This window comes from Lycium ferocissimum, chromosome 6 (assembly GCF_029784015.1).
Source record: "Lycium ferocissimum isolate CSIRO_LF1 chromosome 6, AGI_CSIRO_Lferr_CH_V1, whole genome shotgun sequence".
In the NCBI taxonomy this organism is placed as follows: Eukaryota; Viridiplantae; Streptophyta; class Magnoliopsida; order Solanales; family Solanaceae; genus Lycium; species Lycium ferocissimum.
In genome coordinates this window covers 20,146,745-20,161,430 of record NC_081347.1, presented here as the reverse complement: position 1 = coordinate 20,161,430, position 14,686 = coordinate 20,146,745, and the positions used below count along the sequence as shown (strand labels likewise).

The following is a 14,686-nucleotide window of genomic DNA, read 5'->3' as shown; positions in this document are numbered from 1 at the left end:
CTTCCCTTGTTTTTTTAAAACCCAAATTTTGGTTGAAGGGGGAACTATATTCACAATATATTTTGGATGATCCACTATATTTTTATTAGATTTCATCTTTTGATATTCACTTATTTTATTATTTCAGGTCATAGAGTATGATGAAGCATGTGCAAGATTTCAATCGGACGAAGAATTGTAGAAATTGTTTGAGAGTTGTGCATCGTTTATTTTGTTTTTGTTGGTATTGGATAGGATTAATTATAATGATTTTAGGTTTTTAGCTCAATCAATGTAAGTTTATTTTACGGCCGAGGATATGTTAATATCATGAATTAGTACTTGATTTTGTTTGTCTTGGTTTAATGCAATATATTATGCTTTTATGAATCATTTGCCAATTAGAATGTTGTTTTATAGTAATATTTAAGGCAATAAGTTGTACTTTTCATTTGCCGCCAAAAGGTTGAGCATTTACCAGTAATTTATTTGAATTTAGCGGCAATAAAAGGGGCACTAAAAGTGAAAATTATGTAATTTTCAGGACATATTTAATAGCCATTATAATTGCCGCAAAATAATTGCCTATAAAACCAGTTACTTTTAGCGGCGTTTTAATTAGATTTGGTGGCAATAAAGTGGACGCTAAAAGAAGTGAACTAAGCCAATTTTGAATAGATTTAGCAGCAATTTAATTGCCGCTAAATGATTGCCACTAATGCTTATGTCTTTCAGCGGCAATAAAAACACCCTTTACCAGCATTCCTCAGAATGGCCGCTAAAGGCTTTAGCGACGCCAGCATCAACGGCCAATGTTTAATGGTCGGTAAATGTTTTGGCGGCAATAGTTATTGCCGCTAAAGACATTTTTTATTGCCACTAAAGGCATTTTTTGTAGTAGTGAGTATATCATGATGAATCACCGTAGCATACACTTTATCTTAAGGGGGACACAACCTTGGTTTCTTTTAGCCATTTATTACAACCAAAAGCAATTAGTTAATTAACAACTAATTTTCTACAAACTCAACAGAATACGAAACTAGACCGTAAGAAAGTGCTATATACGACTTTAGTAACCTTTTCACATCATATTCTCTGTGGGATTGGACTTCAACCTAGTTGGGTTACTATATTTAACATCGTCCGCTTTACATCATTTAATAGGTGTAATTTGAGCGTATTAAATTTTAGCACCGTTGCTGGAGAATGCGGTTTTGCAATTACTAAAGAGTTTGTGCTTTACTTAAAGTCTTTTTCTATTCCATCACACCTTGTCTGTTGTTTACTGTGAATGAGGTATTCACGAACAACAGAGGAGGACGTCGAGCAGGTGGTGATAGGAATGTGCAAGTGCAAGACCCTCCAATGGAAGTGGAGATGGAGAATGTTCTTACGAATATGTTAGAAGAGGTGGAATATGCCTCTGCTATTAGTCCACCGAGGATTAATGCTGCAAACTTCAAGATTGACTCCACTATTTACTAACTGCTCAAACTTGAGGGATATTTTCAAAACTCTACTGACGATGACCCTCACCAACATTTGAAGAACTTCGTGGGTATGTGTGCACAACATATGCAAAATGTTGTTCCAAATGACGCTATTTGGCTAAAAGTTTTCAAATACTCTTTAGCCGGTGAAGCAAGAGTTTGGTTTGAGAAGCTGCCTCACAACATTATTCGTGCATGGGGAGAGCTTGTTGCTATTTTTCTTAAGAAGTGGTTTCTGCCAAGCAAGAAAGCTGAGATTCGTGACAAGATATAGGATTTCAAACAGCTTCCTGGGGAACAACTATTTGAGGCTTGGGAGAGATTCAAGGAATATTTGCAGAAGTCTCCTAATCATGGTTTTCCAGAAAATATTTTAATGGAGAAGTTCTATAGAGGGCTAGATCCGTTGACCCAAGCAGTCGCAAACAATAAAGTTGGTGGGTGTTTTATAGCTAAGACATATGCCCAAATCACTCAATTGCTTGATAAGCTTAATACTCACAATCAAGCATGGCAATTGGGTGGTACTGACAGTGTAGCCTATGGAGATCCAATGATCCATAACATTGTGAAGTAGAACCAAGAAACTCAGCAGATGCTAGCTCAGACAAAGAACCAATATTTCTTTACTGACCAAGAGACTTGATGAAAAAAAAAGCGAAGAAGGTTAATATTGTCGAAGAAGTTCGGGAATGCCTAAGGGAATGTACCAAGTTCAAGAGGGTCCATATCAAGAGGGGCCACCTATGCAGTATAAGGATGATAACTATGTTAATAACTCTCAAGGGGGTTACCAAAGGCAGAATTGTCAAGGTGGCTATCAAAATTAGATGCAGAATTAATGGAGACCTCAACAGGGACAAGGTAATTACAACAACAACAACAACAACTATGGTGGCTTGAACCGGGAAACTACAACAATAATAATAATAACTTTGGAAATAGGAGTTCCAATCCCTATATTCCACCGAAGGGTCAGTCGACTAAACAAGAGGTGATAGCCAACCAAGATAAAGCAGATAGAATATTGAGGAGGCCGACAGAAACAGTGGGATCTCATACGGCTTCCATTCAGAAGCTCAAGTCACAGATGTGAGATATTTCCAGAGAATAACACCCTCCACAGAAGGGAGGACTTCCTAGTGACACTACTCCAAATCCAAAGAATAGGGGAGGTGGCATAGACCGTGTATAAGCTATCAGTACTCGGAGTGGTAAAATACTCTGAAGTGTTGAAAAAATGTGATAAATCTCGAGCCAATTGCTGAAGAAGAAGAGGCACAATCCGATGTACCAATAATTATTAATGAGGTCCAAACAAAAGTTCCTACAGTGAAGCAGGTTAATGATGTTCCAGTAAGTTCTAAAAAGCAGGAGGGCAGCAATGACATTAGCAAGTCAACGGTTAAAGGGGCTCTTCGTCCTTTGACTCAATTATTTAAAGCCACGCCTCCTTTTCCTCAGAGGTTGGCAAAGAAAACCGAAGATGATAAATGTCAGAGGTTCTATAGTCAGTTAAAGCAACTTTCCATGAACATCCCTTTTCTTGATGCCTTTCAAGAGATGCCAAGATTTGCAAAATATTTGAAGGAGTTGTTGACTAAGAAGAGACCTATCAAGCATGACACTGTGAGTCTTACTCATCGTGTTAGTTCTATTATATCCACTACCAATGTTTAGAAGAAGGAGGATTAGTTCTATTATATCCACTACCAATGTTCAGAAGAAGGAGGATCCAGGGTCCTTTACTATTCCATGTTCTGTTGGTCAGCATGATTTTGCTCGCGCTTTATGTGATAACGGGGCCAACATAAATCTCATGCCTCTTGCTATCTATAAGTAATCGGGTTTGGGAATTCCTAGACCTACCACTATGCGATTGCAAATGGCTGATAGATCTATTAAAAGGCCAATTGGAGCTGTGGACGGTGTGCTTGTTAAGGTTGGTGAATTCGTATTGCCTGCTAATTTGGTAATCCTCGATTGTACTATTGATAGGGATATTCCTATTATCTTAGGGAGACCTTTCCTTGCTACGGGAAGGGCTCTTATGGATTCTGAAAATAATGAAATTAAGTTTCTAGTCAACGATAAGGAAATTATTTTTAAAGCGAATAAGGGGATGAAATTACCGAGTGCTTATGAAAGCATTTCGGTTAGTGATTCTATCGATATGGTGGATGAAGCTGTTGAATTAAAATGGCGGAAGAATGTTTGGATGAAGCTCTTGCTGCCATTTTGGTTAACTTCGATGGTGATGATATGGAAGGTTATATGGAGATGATGAATTCTCTTGTCGGGTTGGGTTCTCATTCCTACCAACCAAAGAAGCTCGACCTTGATCATGAAAATAGAAAGACTCCTCTAGCAAAACCATCTATTGAGGAGTCGCCGAAGCTTGAGCTTAAGCAACTTCCTTCACATCTAAGGTATGAATTTCTGGGTCCAAATAATACTTTGCCAGTGATTGTGTCTGCATTATTGAATGAGAAATAGACGAAAAGGTTATTGGAGATTCTAAGAGAGTATAGACGTGCGATTTGGTGGACCATTACTGATATTCGGGGTATTCCTTTGGGTATTTGTGAGCATAAAATTTAGCTTAACGAGGACAATACACTGAGTATTGAACATCAGAGAAGATTAAATCCACCCATGCAAGAGGTGGTTAAGAAAGAGATTATAAAGTGGTTAGATGATGGAGTTGGTTATCCTATTGCGGATAGTAAATAGGTGAGCTCGATCCAATGTGTTCCGAAGAAGGGAGGCATCACAAAGGGTGCCTACTACTAAGAGCGAATTGATTCCTATAAGGACAGTGACTGGGTGGTGCGTCTGTATGGATTATCGGAAGCTAAATTCTGCTACTGTAATGACCCTTCTGGTCGTTATGGGGAATGTAGGATCACCCCACCCAAATGTAACCTTTCCAAGGGTAGAACGAACCAGTAGAAACTCAATCGTGTAAGCTTATAAGTTGAAACTTGACTTGTTTATGGTTGTTACTTGATTTCCTTGAGTCTGTCGGGGGTGACGTAGAAAATTAGAACTCCGTTAGGAATTCTGAGGCCACGGGTGGATTCGTAGGGCGTCTTTATATATATGTACATGTTTGTTTTGTGTTTTGAGGCCTCGAATGAAATGTTGGGTGATAGGGGGAAAAATTGGACAAAAAGTTGAGCTCACTGCCCAAAATGGACTGCTGTGGTGGTGTAGCGGCACTTTGACCGTTGCCAGCGGTTATCCATGTTCTCGGTGGTTCCTGTGGAGGGCGGTGGACAGCTATAGCGGCACCGCTATAGCGATGGACAGACCGCCATAACGGTCAAGCGGATCTCTTTAGTGATCGCATAGCGGAGGCGCCAGCAAATGCGCGGAGATGATCGGGGCCGGAGCGCTCAACGAAAAACAAGGCCCGAATTTTTTATACTTAGTCTCATATTCTCATTCACAAAACACCAACACACTTCCCAACAAGCACCTAGGGTGAAATTCCAAGCTAGGGCAAGAAACTCTTGAGAGGTAAGTTCCATCTATTCCATTCTCCTTCATAATTGTTATCCCCTTCGTCGGTCCTTAATGCTGAAATTGCCCTAGAATATTAATAAACCTTCTAAACTTGATGGGTTATGGTTATTTTCCCTTAGTTATCATCGAAAGGCTTGGGTTAATTTCTCTTAATCATGAATTGAACACTTAGAGTTATAAACTAAGTGAATGGAGACCTAGGATTCTATAAAAATGGTGTCTTGACCATAAAATCTGCTTGTAATGGGAATATTGATAGAATGTTGTTATAATTTGATGATTAATGAATTCTAAGGCCCTTGATAAATTGCTTAACACCTAGAAAATCATCCACTCCTTGGAATGGGGTAAAGGGAAGGGTATTCTTGCATTGGTACTTGTGATTTGAGTAATTGTGACTCATTGAGCCTTCTATTTCTAGACTTTGAGCGTTCTGAGGCTTTAAGGAAAGGAAAGGCTATAGCGAAGTGACTTGCATTGTCCCGGCTTTACATTTAGGTAGGTTACGGTCTACTTGAGTTAGACTTTGGTTAGTTGATTATATGTTTGCGAATTCTTTAGGAGAAAGCATGTCTAGTTTTCATGCATGATATTGTGTGGCTAAACTCCTATGTGATTGTGATTCAGTGATTGTGTAGGCTTCGTGCCACTATTTTCTGTAGTGTATGTATTGTGATGAGTAGCTAATATGATCTTTTCGATGGTAATGCAACATGGAATGATGATTTGAGTATTGATATTGAGAAGGTAAGAAACACTGTTCTGTAAAGAGGTATGGAAAGGCACATATGTGACCTAGATTATGGGCTCGTGGTCCGAGGTTAGTTCTGAAAATGAGAGGTACATTGATATGTCTCGCGTTCGAGGTTCGTTTCGAAGCGGAGGTTTGTGCTCGGGTCCGAGGAGTGTTCCGGAACAAGTGGTACATAGACACCATGGGTCCCCTGCAGGTCATGACTACTGAGCAGTGACATCAGTTAGCATGTGTGTACAGTGAGTGTGGTCATTGTGTTAAACTTATTTCCGTTGTGGCTTACGTGATTGTGATTCTTGACATTCTTGGTGGTTTGATTGTGATTATTCTTGGTTGACTTGCTGTGGTTTATTGATATTCATATCTGTTGACTGGCTTGTTTATTCTATTAATTTTATGAAATATGCATGATACTAATCTTAGTCGGCCTATAATATCAACTGGTACATAGTGTTTGTACTGATACTACCTTGCTGCATTCTTTTGAGTGTAGATTTTGATACGGTACTGCTACCTGCCCTCACATCTAGCGTGGAGGATATTTGATGATAGATTTAGGGTGAGCTTCTTCCCATGCCAGGCCGCCCGAAGATCTTCTTCTTATGATGTCTTTTCTTATTCTGGACATTATGGATATTTATTAGCCAGATTTCATTCCTTAGACATATTTTAGATTAGAGTCCTATACGATGACTTTTAGATTTTGTAATAGTTAGAACTTCTACACTTATTTCAGTATGTTGCGGTATGACTTATTTTGTTTATTTGATGCTTGAATGAATAATAACTGATTTGCTTGGTTAATATAAAATCGGATTCGAACAGATAGATGTCTTGTGTGTTGGTTCGCCCACTAGGATTTAGTTGGGTGCCGGTCATGGCGGGGTGGGTCATGACAGCTACTTGCAAGGACCATTTCCTTATGCCTTTTATTGATTAGATGCTTGATCGGCTGGCGGGAAGGTCATATTATTGCTTCCTAGATGGGTACTTTAGCTATACCAAATTAATATTGCTCTTGAAGATCACGGGAAGACTACTCTCACATGTCCTTATGGGATGTTTGCTTTCAGCAGGATGCCGTTTGGTCTTTGCAGTGGTGTATTATGTTTATTTTCTCAGATATAGTAGAGGAATTCTTAGAGGTCTTCATGGATGATTTTTCGATTGTGGGAGATTTGTTTGATGAATGTCTTGACCATTTGGGTCGCGTGCTGAAGAGATGTGAGAAGAGTAATCTTGTGCTTAACTGGGAGAAATGCTATTTTATGGTGAAGGAAGGGATCGTCCTCAGTCACAAAATCTCTGAAATGGATTAAGGTTGATCAAGCTAAAATTGATGTTATTACCAAGCTTTCTCCACCTATCCCTGTGAAAGGATTCCGAAGTTTCCTGGGGCATGCTAGTTTCTATCGGCGCTTTATTAAAGACTTCTCCAAGATAGCGAATCCCATGTGCAAGCTTTTTCAAACAGAGGCTAAGTTCGAGTTTGATGAGAAGTACCGCAAGGCATTTGATGAATTGAAGGAGCACCTGACTTCAGCTCCTATTATTGTATCTCCTGATTGGTCTCTGCCATTTAAGTTGATGTGTGATGCGAGTGGTTGTGCTATTGGTGTTGTTCTTGGTCAAAGGCATAATAAGATCATGCACCCAGTTTACTATGCCAGCAAAATGCTAAATGCGTCGCAGATGAATTACACTGTGAATGAGCAAGAGCTGCTTGCTTTAGTATATGCTTTTGAGAAATTCAGGGCCTATCTATTGCAAGGCAGTGGTATACACCGATCATGCAGCGTTGAGATATTTGGTGGCGAAGAAAGATGCAAATCCATGATTGATTAGATGGTTCCTCTTGTTGCAAGAATTTGACTTTGAGGTGAAAGATCGCAAAGGATTCGAAAATTAGGCAGCAGATCATCTTTCATGGCTTGAGGAAGCTGTGATATAAATGATGCATTCCCAGATGAGAGGGTTCTAACGGTGTCTTTTGAGATGGCACTATGGTATGCAGATATCGCCAACTTTTTCGTGACAGGTGTTATTCCACAGGAAATCAAAGCATATCAAAAGAAGAAATTATTAAGGGACTCTCATCAGTATTACTGGGATGAGCCATACCTGTTCCAGACATGTACTGACAATATCATTTGGCGTTATGTTTCAGAATCAGAGGTGATAGATATTCTGAAGGCTTGCCATGACTCTCCTATTGGGGGTCATCATAGTGGAAACCAGACTGCAGGAAAAGTGCTTGAATGTGGGTATTACTGGCCAACACTTTATCATGATGCTAACTTGATGGTGAAATCCTATGATGAATGCCAACGTCAAGGGGATATTTCTAAGAGGCATGAGATGCCTATGAACTATGTGATGAAAGTTGAACTCTTTGATCTTTAGGGTATCAACTTCATGGGGCCCTTTGTGAGCTCTGGTTGCATGAAATACATTCTGGTGGCTGTTGATTATGTCTCAAAGTGGGTAGAAGCAGCGGCTTTACCCAACAACGAGGCGAAGAGTGTTATTAACTTTCTAAAAAAAAAACATCTTTACCCGATTTGGCACCCCACGGGCTTTGATTATTGATGGCGGGACGCATTTCTATAACAAGGCATTTACAGTCTTGGTTGCAAAGTATGGTGTTGATCATCGGGTGGCCACTCCCTATCACCCTCAAACTAGTGGCCAGGTGGAAGTCTGCAATTGAGAGATAAAGAGCATTTTAGCCAAGACGATAAATGTAAACAAAATCGACTGGGCTCGAAAACTTGATGATGCTCTTTGGGCGTACAGGACAGCATTTAAAACGCCCATTGGGACTTCTCCTTATAGGCTGGTTTTTGGTAAGACGTGCCATCTACCAGTCGAACTTTAACATAAGGCCTTGTTGGCACTAAAGAAGTTGAACACGGACTGGGAAGAAGCAACCAAGTTGAGGTTATTTCAGATGAATGAAATGGATGAATTCTGGTACCATCCCTATGAAAGTGCAGCCTTGTACAAGGAGAAGATGAAATATATCGGGACTTTCAGAAGGGTGACTCCGTCCTTCTATATAACTCAAGGCTGAAGCTCTTCCCGAGCAAGTTGAAATCCAGATGGTCCGGACCTTTTGAGTCGGTAAGTGTTTCAGCCAATGGCTCGATGGATTTGAAAACCATGGATGGAACTCGGACATTTCGGGTTAATGGCCAGAGGGTAAAGCACTACCATTGGTGCATTAATAGAGATAGAGTCGTGGATAAGCACAGGCTAAAGCATGGATACACTCCTGACCTGGAGTAAAATGATACCACCATCGTGCTGTGACGTTAAATCAAGAGCTGCTTGGGAGGCAACCCAAGTTTCTTGCTTTTTGTTGTTTGAATTCACATTTCCATTGTTTTTGTTTGTGTTGTTTAATGTGTGTTGGTGTGAAGGATGTAGGGAAAAGTTGCTTAGAGAATCACAGGTACAGGAGCTAGTTCCACAGACCGTCAAAAAGTTCACGGTCCGTGGAACAGAGCGTGAAAAGAAGACCTCAACATAGCTCTCTACAATTGTTTCACGAGTGAACCCACGGCCCGTGGAAAATGGTCATGGAAATAGTCATCACTGTGATTATCACACGGTCAGAAGAACGGTCCGTGGAATATTTCATGGGCCATGAAATTGACCGTCGATTGGAGGTTCAAAGCAGTCATCACTGGAATGGTTTCTCGGTATAATTAACGGACTATGAAACTTTCCACAGTCCTTGTTTTAGGTCATGGAATTTTTAGTGACCACGTCACCATGGGCCCATGTAAGTACCGTGTTTTGGGCCGTGAAATGATTCACGGCCCGTGAGAAGGAAGCGTGAATTGGTTTACTAGAATAAAACCCTAAATCACCCCCAACTTTTCCCACCTTCCAAATACCTGTTCAAATCGCACGACCCCCAATTTTCCCACCTTTCATTTTTTCCGTCCCATCCAAAAGTCCTAAAACCCTGCACCTTCAACCCCACCATCACCCACCATTACTCAATGCACAACCCTCTATCTTCCATAACTCATTCCTCATACCCTATTATACAACCACCATTGCGCCACCATCAACCTAACACCCCCAACAATCCATTGCACAAGTTTTTGTGCTTCGTGTTCTCTTCTTTTAGAAATTGTTAAGTGTTGTATTAATTCAAGCAAGAAACTATCTTCTCTCAGGTGTGTTCAAGTTTTACCCTTGATTCTCACATGGTATGAACCCTAAGTGGGTTGTTATTAATATTGCACATGATATTGTTGGGTTGTTATTGATGCAAAAGTGGGGAAGTCTGATCTACCCATTATTAGTTCAAATATTGGTGAATTAATTATTGCACATAAGGTGTTTGATGTTTCGCCTAATAGAGAATTTCTTGTGATATGGGGTGTACCTTGTGAGATAAGTTGGGGGATTGGGATTTGGTTTGCTGTGAAATTATGAACGACTCATAAAAAGATACTGTTGCAATTCCATTGAGTCGGAGGGCGTTGTGATTGAAGAATTCGTTCTTAAATCATGATGCCCGCCAACAGTTCGTATTTGGAAATAGGTGAAGTTTGAGTAACCTATAACTTGTGAGGAATTGATCATGTTAGGGAAGATGTTTATTTGACGTCTATTGAGTCGGAGGGCATTGTAATCAAAGAATTCGTTCTTAAACTACGATGCCTGCCAATTTGTCTTTAAAGTTTTTTTTTTAAAGGGTGAAGTCTGAGTAGCTTAGATTACATATTGACGTGAATCATGTGTTAATTTGAACCCAAATATGCAAGTCTGGTGTAACTTGTGGAAAGTTGCATATCTGAAGAACTATCAATCCAAATTCACGGACTGCGAATAAATTCACAGGCGGTTAAAAAGAGGGTGAAAAATATCTCTGAAAGATTTGGACTCTGTTTCAATTTGACAGTTGGATTCATGGTCCGTGAAAAGTTTCACGGACCGTTGAAATAAAACGTAAAAAAAATGTTTCCTAACTAGACTTACTGTTTTGATTCCATGGTCAAGTCCACAAACTATGAAATTTTTCATGGACTGTGGAACCCAACCGTTAAAATGGTTTAAAAAATTAGGTTCTTTGTTACACTTTCGCGATCAGATTCATGAACTGTAGAAAATTTCACAGTCCGTGACTATTGTATAACTATATGTGAAATGTTGTTATTTCAAATACTAATTCAGCTGTTATGCAGGTATGGCTCCAAAGAACCAAGTTAGACGAGGTGCTGCAAAGCAAACTGGCCAGGACAGAGGACAACCACTAGCTAGATCTAGACTCCGTGATGAAGAAGAGCATGCGGTTGAAGAGGAATCACCTCTCATTATGACCCGACAAAGAAGGGCAGTGCAAACTTCGGCAACCCCCTAGTCTGACGAGGGGGATTCGTCTTCACCTGCTGATAGTTCTGGTAATGAACAAAGTCCCAGCATATCAGAACAAAACACTAAAGCAGAGTTGGATAGTGAAGAGGTTGCACGAAGAGCTACAGGCTAGTGCAGATGTTGCACTGCACACTAACCCAAACAAGGTTGGGGTCGAATCCCACAGGGAATATGGAGAGAAAAGGGTACTAATTGTATGCGATACTAGTCTTTAAAGGCTTTAATCCTATTCCGAATAGTTTGAAATATTTGTTGTGTAATGTAAACGAATACTTTGACTTGAATTGTAATTAATGCGAGAGAGAGACTAAGGTTGTGTTCCCAGCTTTGATTAGATATTATGCTTCAGGTTTCAATGTGATATACTTCTAATGGTTGTTCTAAGAGTATGCACTCGATCTCTTAAGGACTTCCTAATGTTTCCCAACAGTTAGGCCGTATTTCCTCTTTATGATTTTTCCAAATGCGAAAGAGTTGAAATCGAAGAGCGACCAATAATGCCAATTAGACTTGTTCTTATTCCTAAGTTAGTCTATTAAACGAGGGTTAACGCCCCGAGTCATTGTTATTCAATCTTACCAATGCTAACTCTCTTTCCCAAGAAAAGTTAGTATAATGGCTTAGGCTAATGCTTGCAATCATTACCCAACGCTAAAACACAAAGATTGAATAAATACCACCAACCATTATGCATATATCAATAGTAGAAACCCATTCACATAATACCCATCATAGGGTCCACAACCTTAGAACTAAAATTAGCTACTCATTATTTTGTTTAACAAAGAAAGCTTAAAAGTTAACATAATGTACTTACAATACTAATACAATGTGGAATGAGGGTGAAGTTGATGCTTTAAATGCTCCAACAACTTCACAAATATCCAAGGCTTAAAGTTAATGCTCCCAAAAAATCTGAATAATTGTTAAAAACCTAACTTTAAGTATTTATAGGGCCAAAAATCGCGCCAAAGTTACGACAAAAACACCCTTCGCGGCATCGTTACGGACCGTAACACAGGTTACGGTCCGTCCTTCGGTTCCGTCCTTTGTCAGCTTGATATTAGGTCAACCGTTACGGCTTCTTTCGACGGACCGTAACACAGGTTACGGTTCGTATCTTCCAGCGGATCATGGCTTCAGTCTTTAGGGGCCAATGCGTTACGCCATGACGTTACGGGCCGTCTTTCTAGGCGTAACATATGTCAATATTTATTTTTCTTACTGGAAATTTCCTTTAGATTACGGTACACGTTACGGCCCGTAACATGAGTTACGGACCGTCCTTTTGAGCGGCACGTATCTGGATCTTCCTCTCAGGGTACGGACCACGTTACGGTCCGTAACTCGAGTTACGGACCGTCCTTTTGCTCCAAGTTGTCCATTTTTCAGCATTTCTTATCATTTCCGTTCCTTAGTCAACCAACCCTACAAAACACCAAAATAACATAAGAAACGATGTAAAAACACTTAAAAACAAGCAACACTTCTAGTGAAAAAGACATAAAATGTGCCGAAATTCACGGCACATCAACACCCCCAACTTAAGCTTTTGCTTGTCCTCAAGCAACTACAACAAGACTCACTACTAACACACGACATCTAGCAAAATAAGAATGCCTACGGTGGTTTTGGCACGTATTTCTAGCACAGACTCTTCAATCCAAGAAAAATATTGGGCTCTTATCCACGTCCTATTTGTGAAACAAGACGCACATTTTAGAACAATTGCAATTCACTATGCAACCTCAATTAATGACACAATCATAGTATGGGAGTCTCTATGCACATGAACTTCAACTTCCGGAAAGCCAGTTACTTCGCAATCTACAATCCTTACGCCCTCACATAGACCAAAGAATGTCCCAACACACATATTTACAAAATAAATGGGACAAGAGACTACAGAGACAGAAGGACACTCACACTCACAACAAAATTTGCATACCATACTTGCACATACCATAGGCTTGCCTTTATTTTCAATGCCTTCAACTTTGAACAGTTCGATTGTGATCACATTAGGACTTTTTTGGCTTGTAACATTGGCTTAGGGACGGGTAGGATAAATATTTGGATAGTGGTGACTCATCCTCCTTGACACTACATTTTGACTTCATTCACCTTTCTTCCTTTTGTTGTTGACCCTACAGCTCCGGTGTGGATTTATTTAGGACTTATATATATATATATATATATATATATATATATATATATATATATATATATATTATTTCTATTCTAACCACACCGAATCATGCTCCGCAATACTCACGATCACCCCCAACAGGCTTTTGGCCTCATTTTTTGCATTTTTCACTTATCACCCCCAACTTAGGCTTTTAGCCTCATTTTCCGCATCTTTCGCTTATCACCCCCAACTTAGGCTTTTAGCCTCTTTTGTCATTCTTTAGTGTCAAGGAGGGACTTGGTGCCAAATGGGTTTATTCACAGAAGGGATGGAGGTTAGTTAACGGCTAATCAAAGAAAAAGTCTATAGGCTCAAAATGGGAGACTAGGGATCATTTTCTGTACAGGCTAGGCTCATTTAAGATAAACAGGCTCTGGAGTCAATACAAAGAAAGCCTAAGATCACTTCACAATCAAACTCTCCTTAGAATTCACGCACGACCAACCGGGCAAGTTCTAGATTACAAGCATCATACACAAATAGAAACTAAGAACTCACAACACAATGGCATAAGGATTGTTTTAATACTTTGACTTGACTTCCGTTTGAAGATTTCACATACATGGACACCCTTTATTTGCAATGTCACTAAAAGAACCATACATGTCAATATTAATAACCCATTCTTGATGTACATCACAAATTCTTATTTTTTTTTCGGAGGGATATCATTGACTTGTAAAACACTTTTATATATGCTAGAAAACACGGACCACCACCACTTAAGTCATCCTTACTTTACTTTAACTACACAGCCTAAACATGCCAGGTTCAACATAAAATAACACCCCTCGGGAAAAGAACACATGGCAAAGAACAGCCGAGGAGGGTCCTAAACACATACTTAATATCACAATTTAAAACAAAAACAATACCAACAAAAACAAAAACAATATCCGATACCAAAAAATACCAATAATACCCAACAATTACCCTACACCCCCAACTTAGAAACATGCATTGCCCTCAAGGCATCCATATAATCCATCAATAGAATGTAGGGCCACCCTGGAGCGCACTAGGCGCTTGGATCTGCTGCAGCATCATGAGGTTGGATAACCTCGGAGGTAGGGGCAATGGTGGTGTGCTCAGTCGGGGACACCATATCAGGCTTGCCAACACTAGCAGTCCCAGTCTCAGTCGGTGGAGCAGAAGTATGGTGAGCCGGCTGAATGGGATGGGCTGAGCTAGAAGTCGCTCCAGTGGTGTCAGAACTCAGCCGGGACTCATGTCGGATCTTTTTCAATGTTCGCCGCTCCTCCTCCTCATTCTGTGGGTGCATGGCATCAAATGGATCAAGACTCTTGAGAATGGGATCAAGGTTTTCATCATCGAGCGCGACTCTCT

General features: G+C 40.1%; 1 long non-coding RNA gene and 1 other non-coding gene across 3 annotated transcripts in view; one reads left to right on the top strand and one right to left on the bottom strand.

The window, feature by feature from the left end:
* The window catches only part of LOC132060718 (uncharacterized), an 11,534-nt gene extending 11,165 nt beyond the window's left edge, over positions 1–369 (top strand). For both annotated transcript variants that reach the window (XR_009415988.1, XR_009415987.1), the window contains exon 4: positions 128–369. This is a non-coding gene — a long non-coding RNA (uncharacterized LOC132060718). The remainder of the gene's footprint in view (positions 1–127) is intronic.
* A 1,357-nt stretch (positions 370–1,726) lies between these two features.
* On the bottom strand, positions 1,727–1,832 carry LOC132061691 (small nucleolar RNA R71). The gene has a single exon (XR_009416113.1). It is a non-coding gene; the product is annotated as a small nucleolar RNA R71 (small nucleolar RNA).
* Between the last annotated feature and the right edge of the window lie 12,854 nt (positions 1,833–14,686).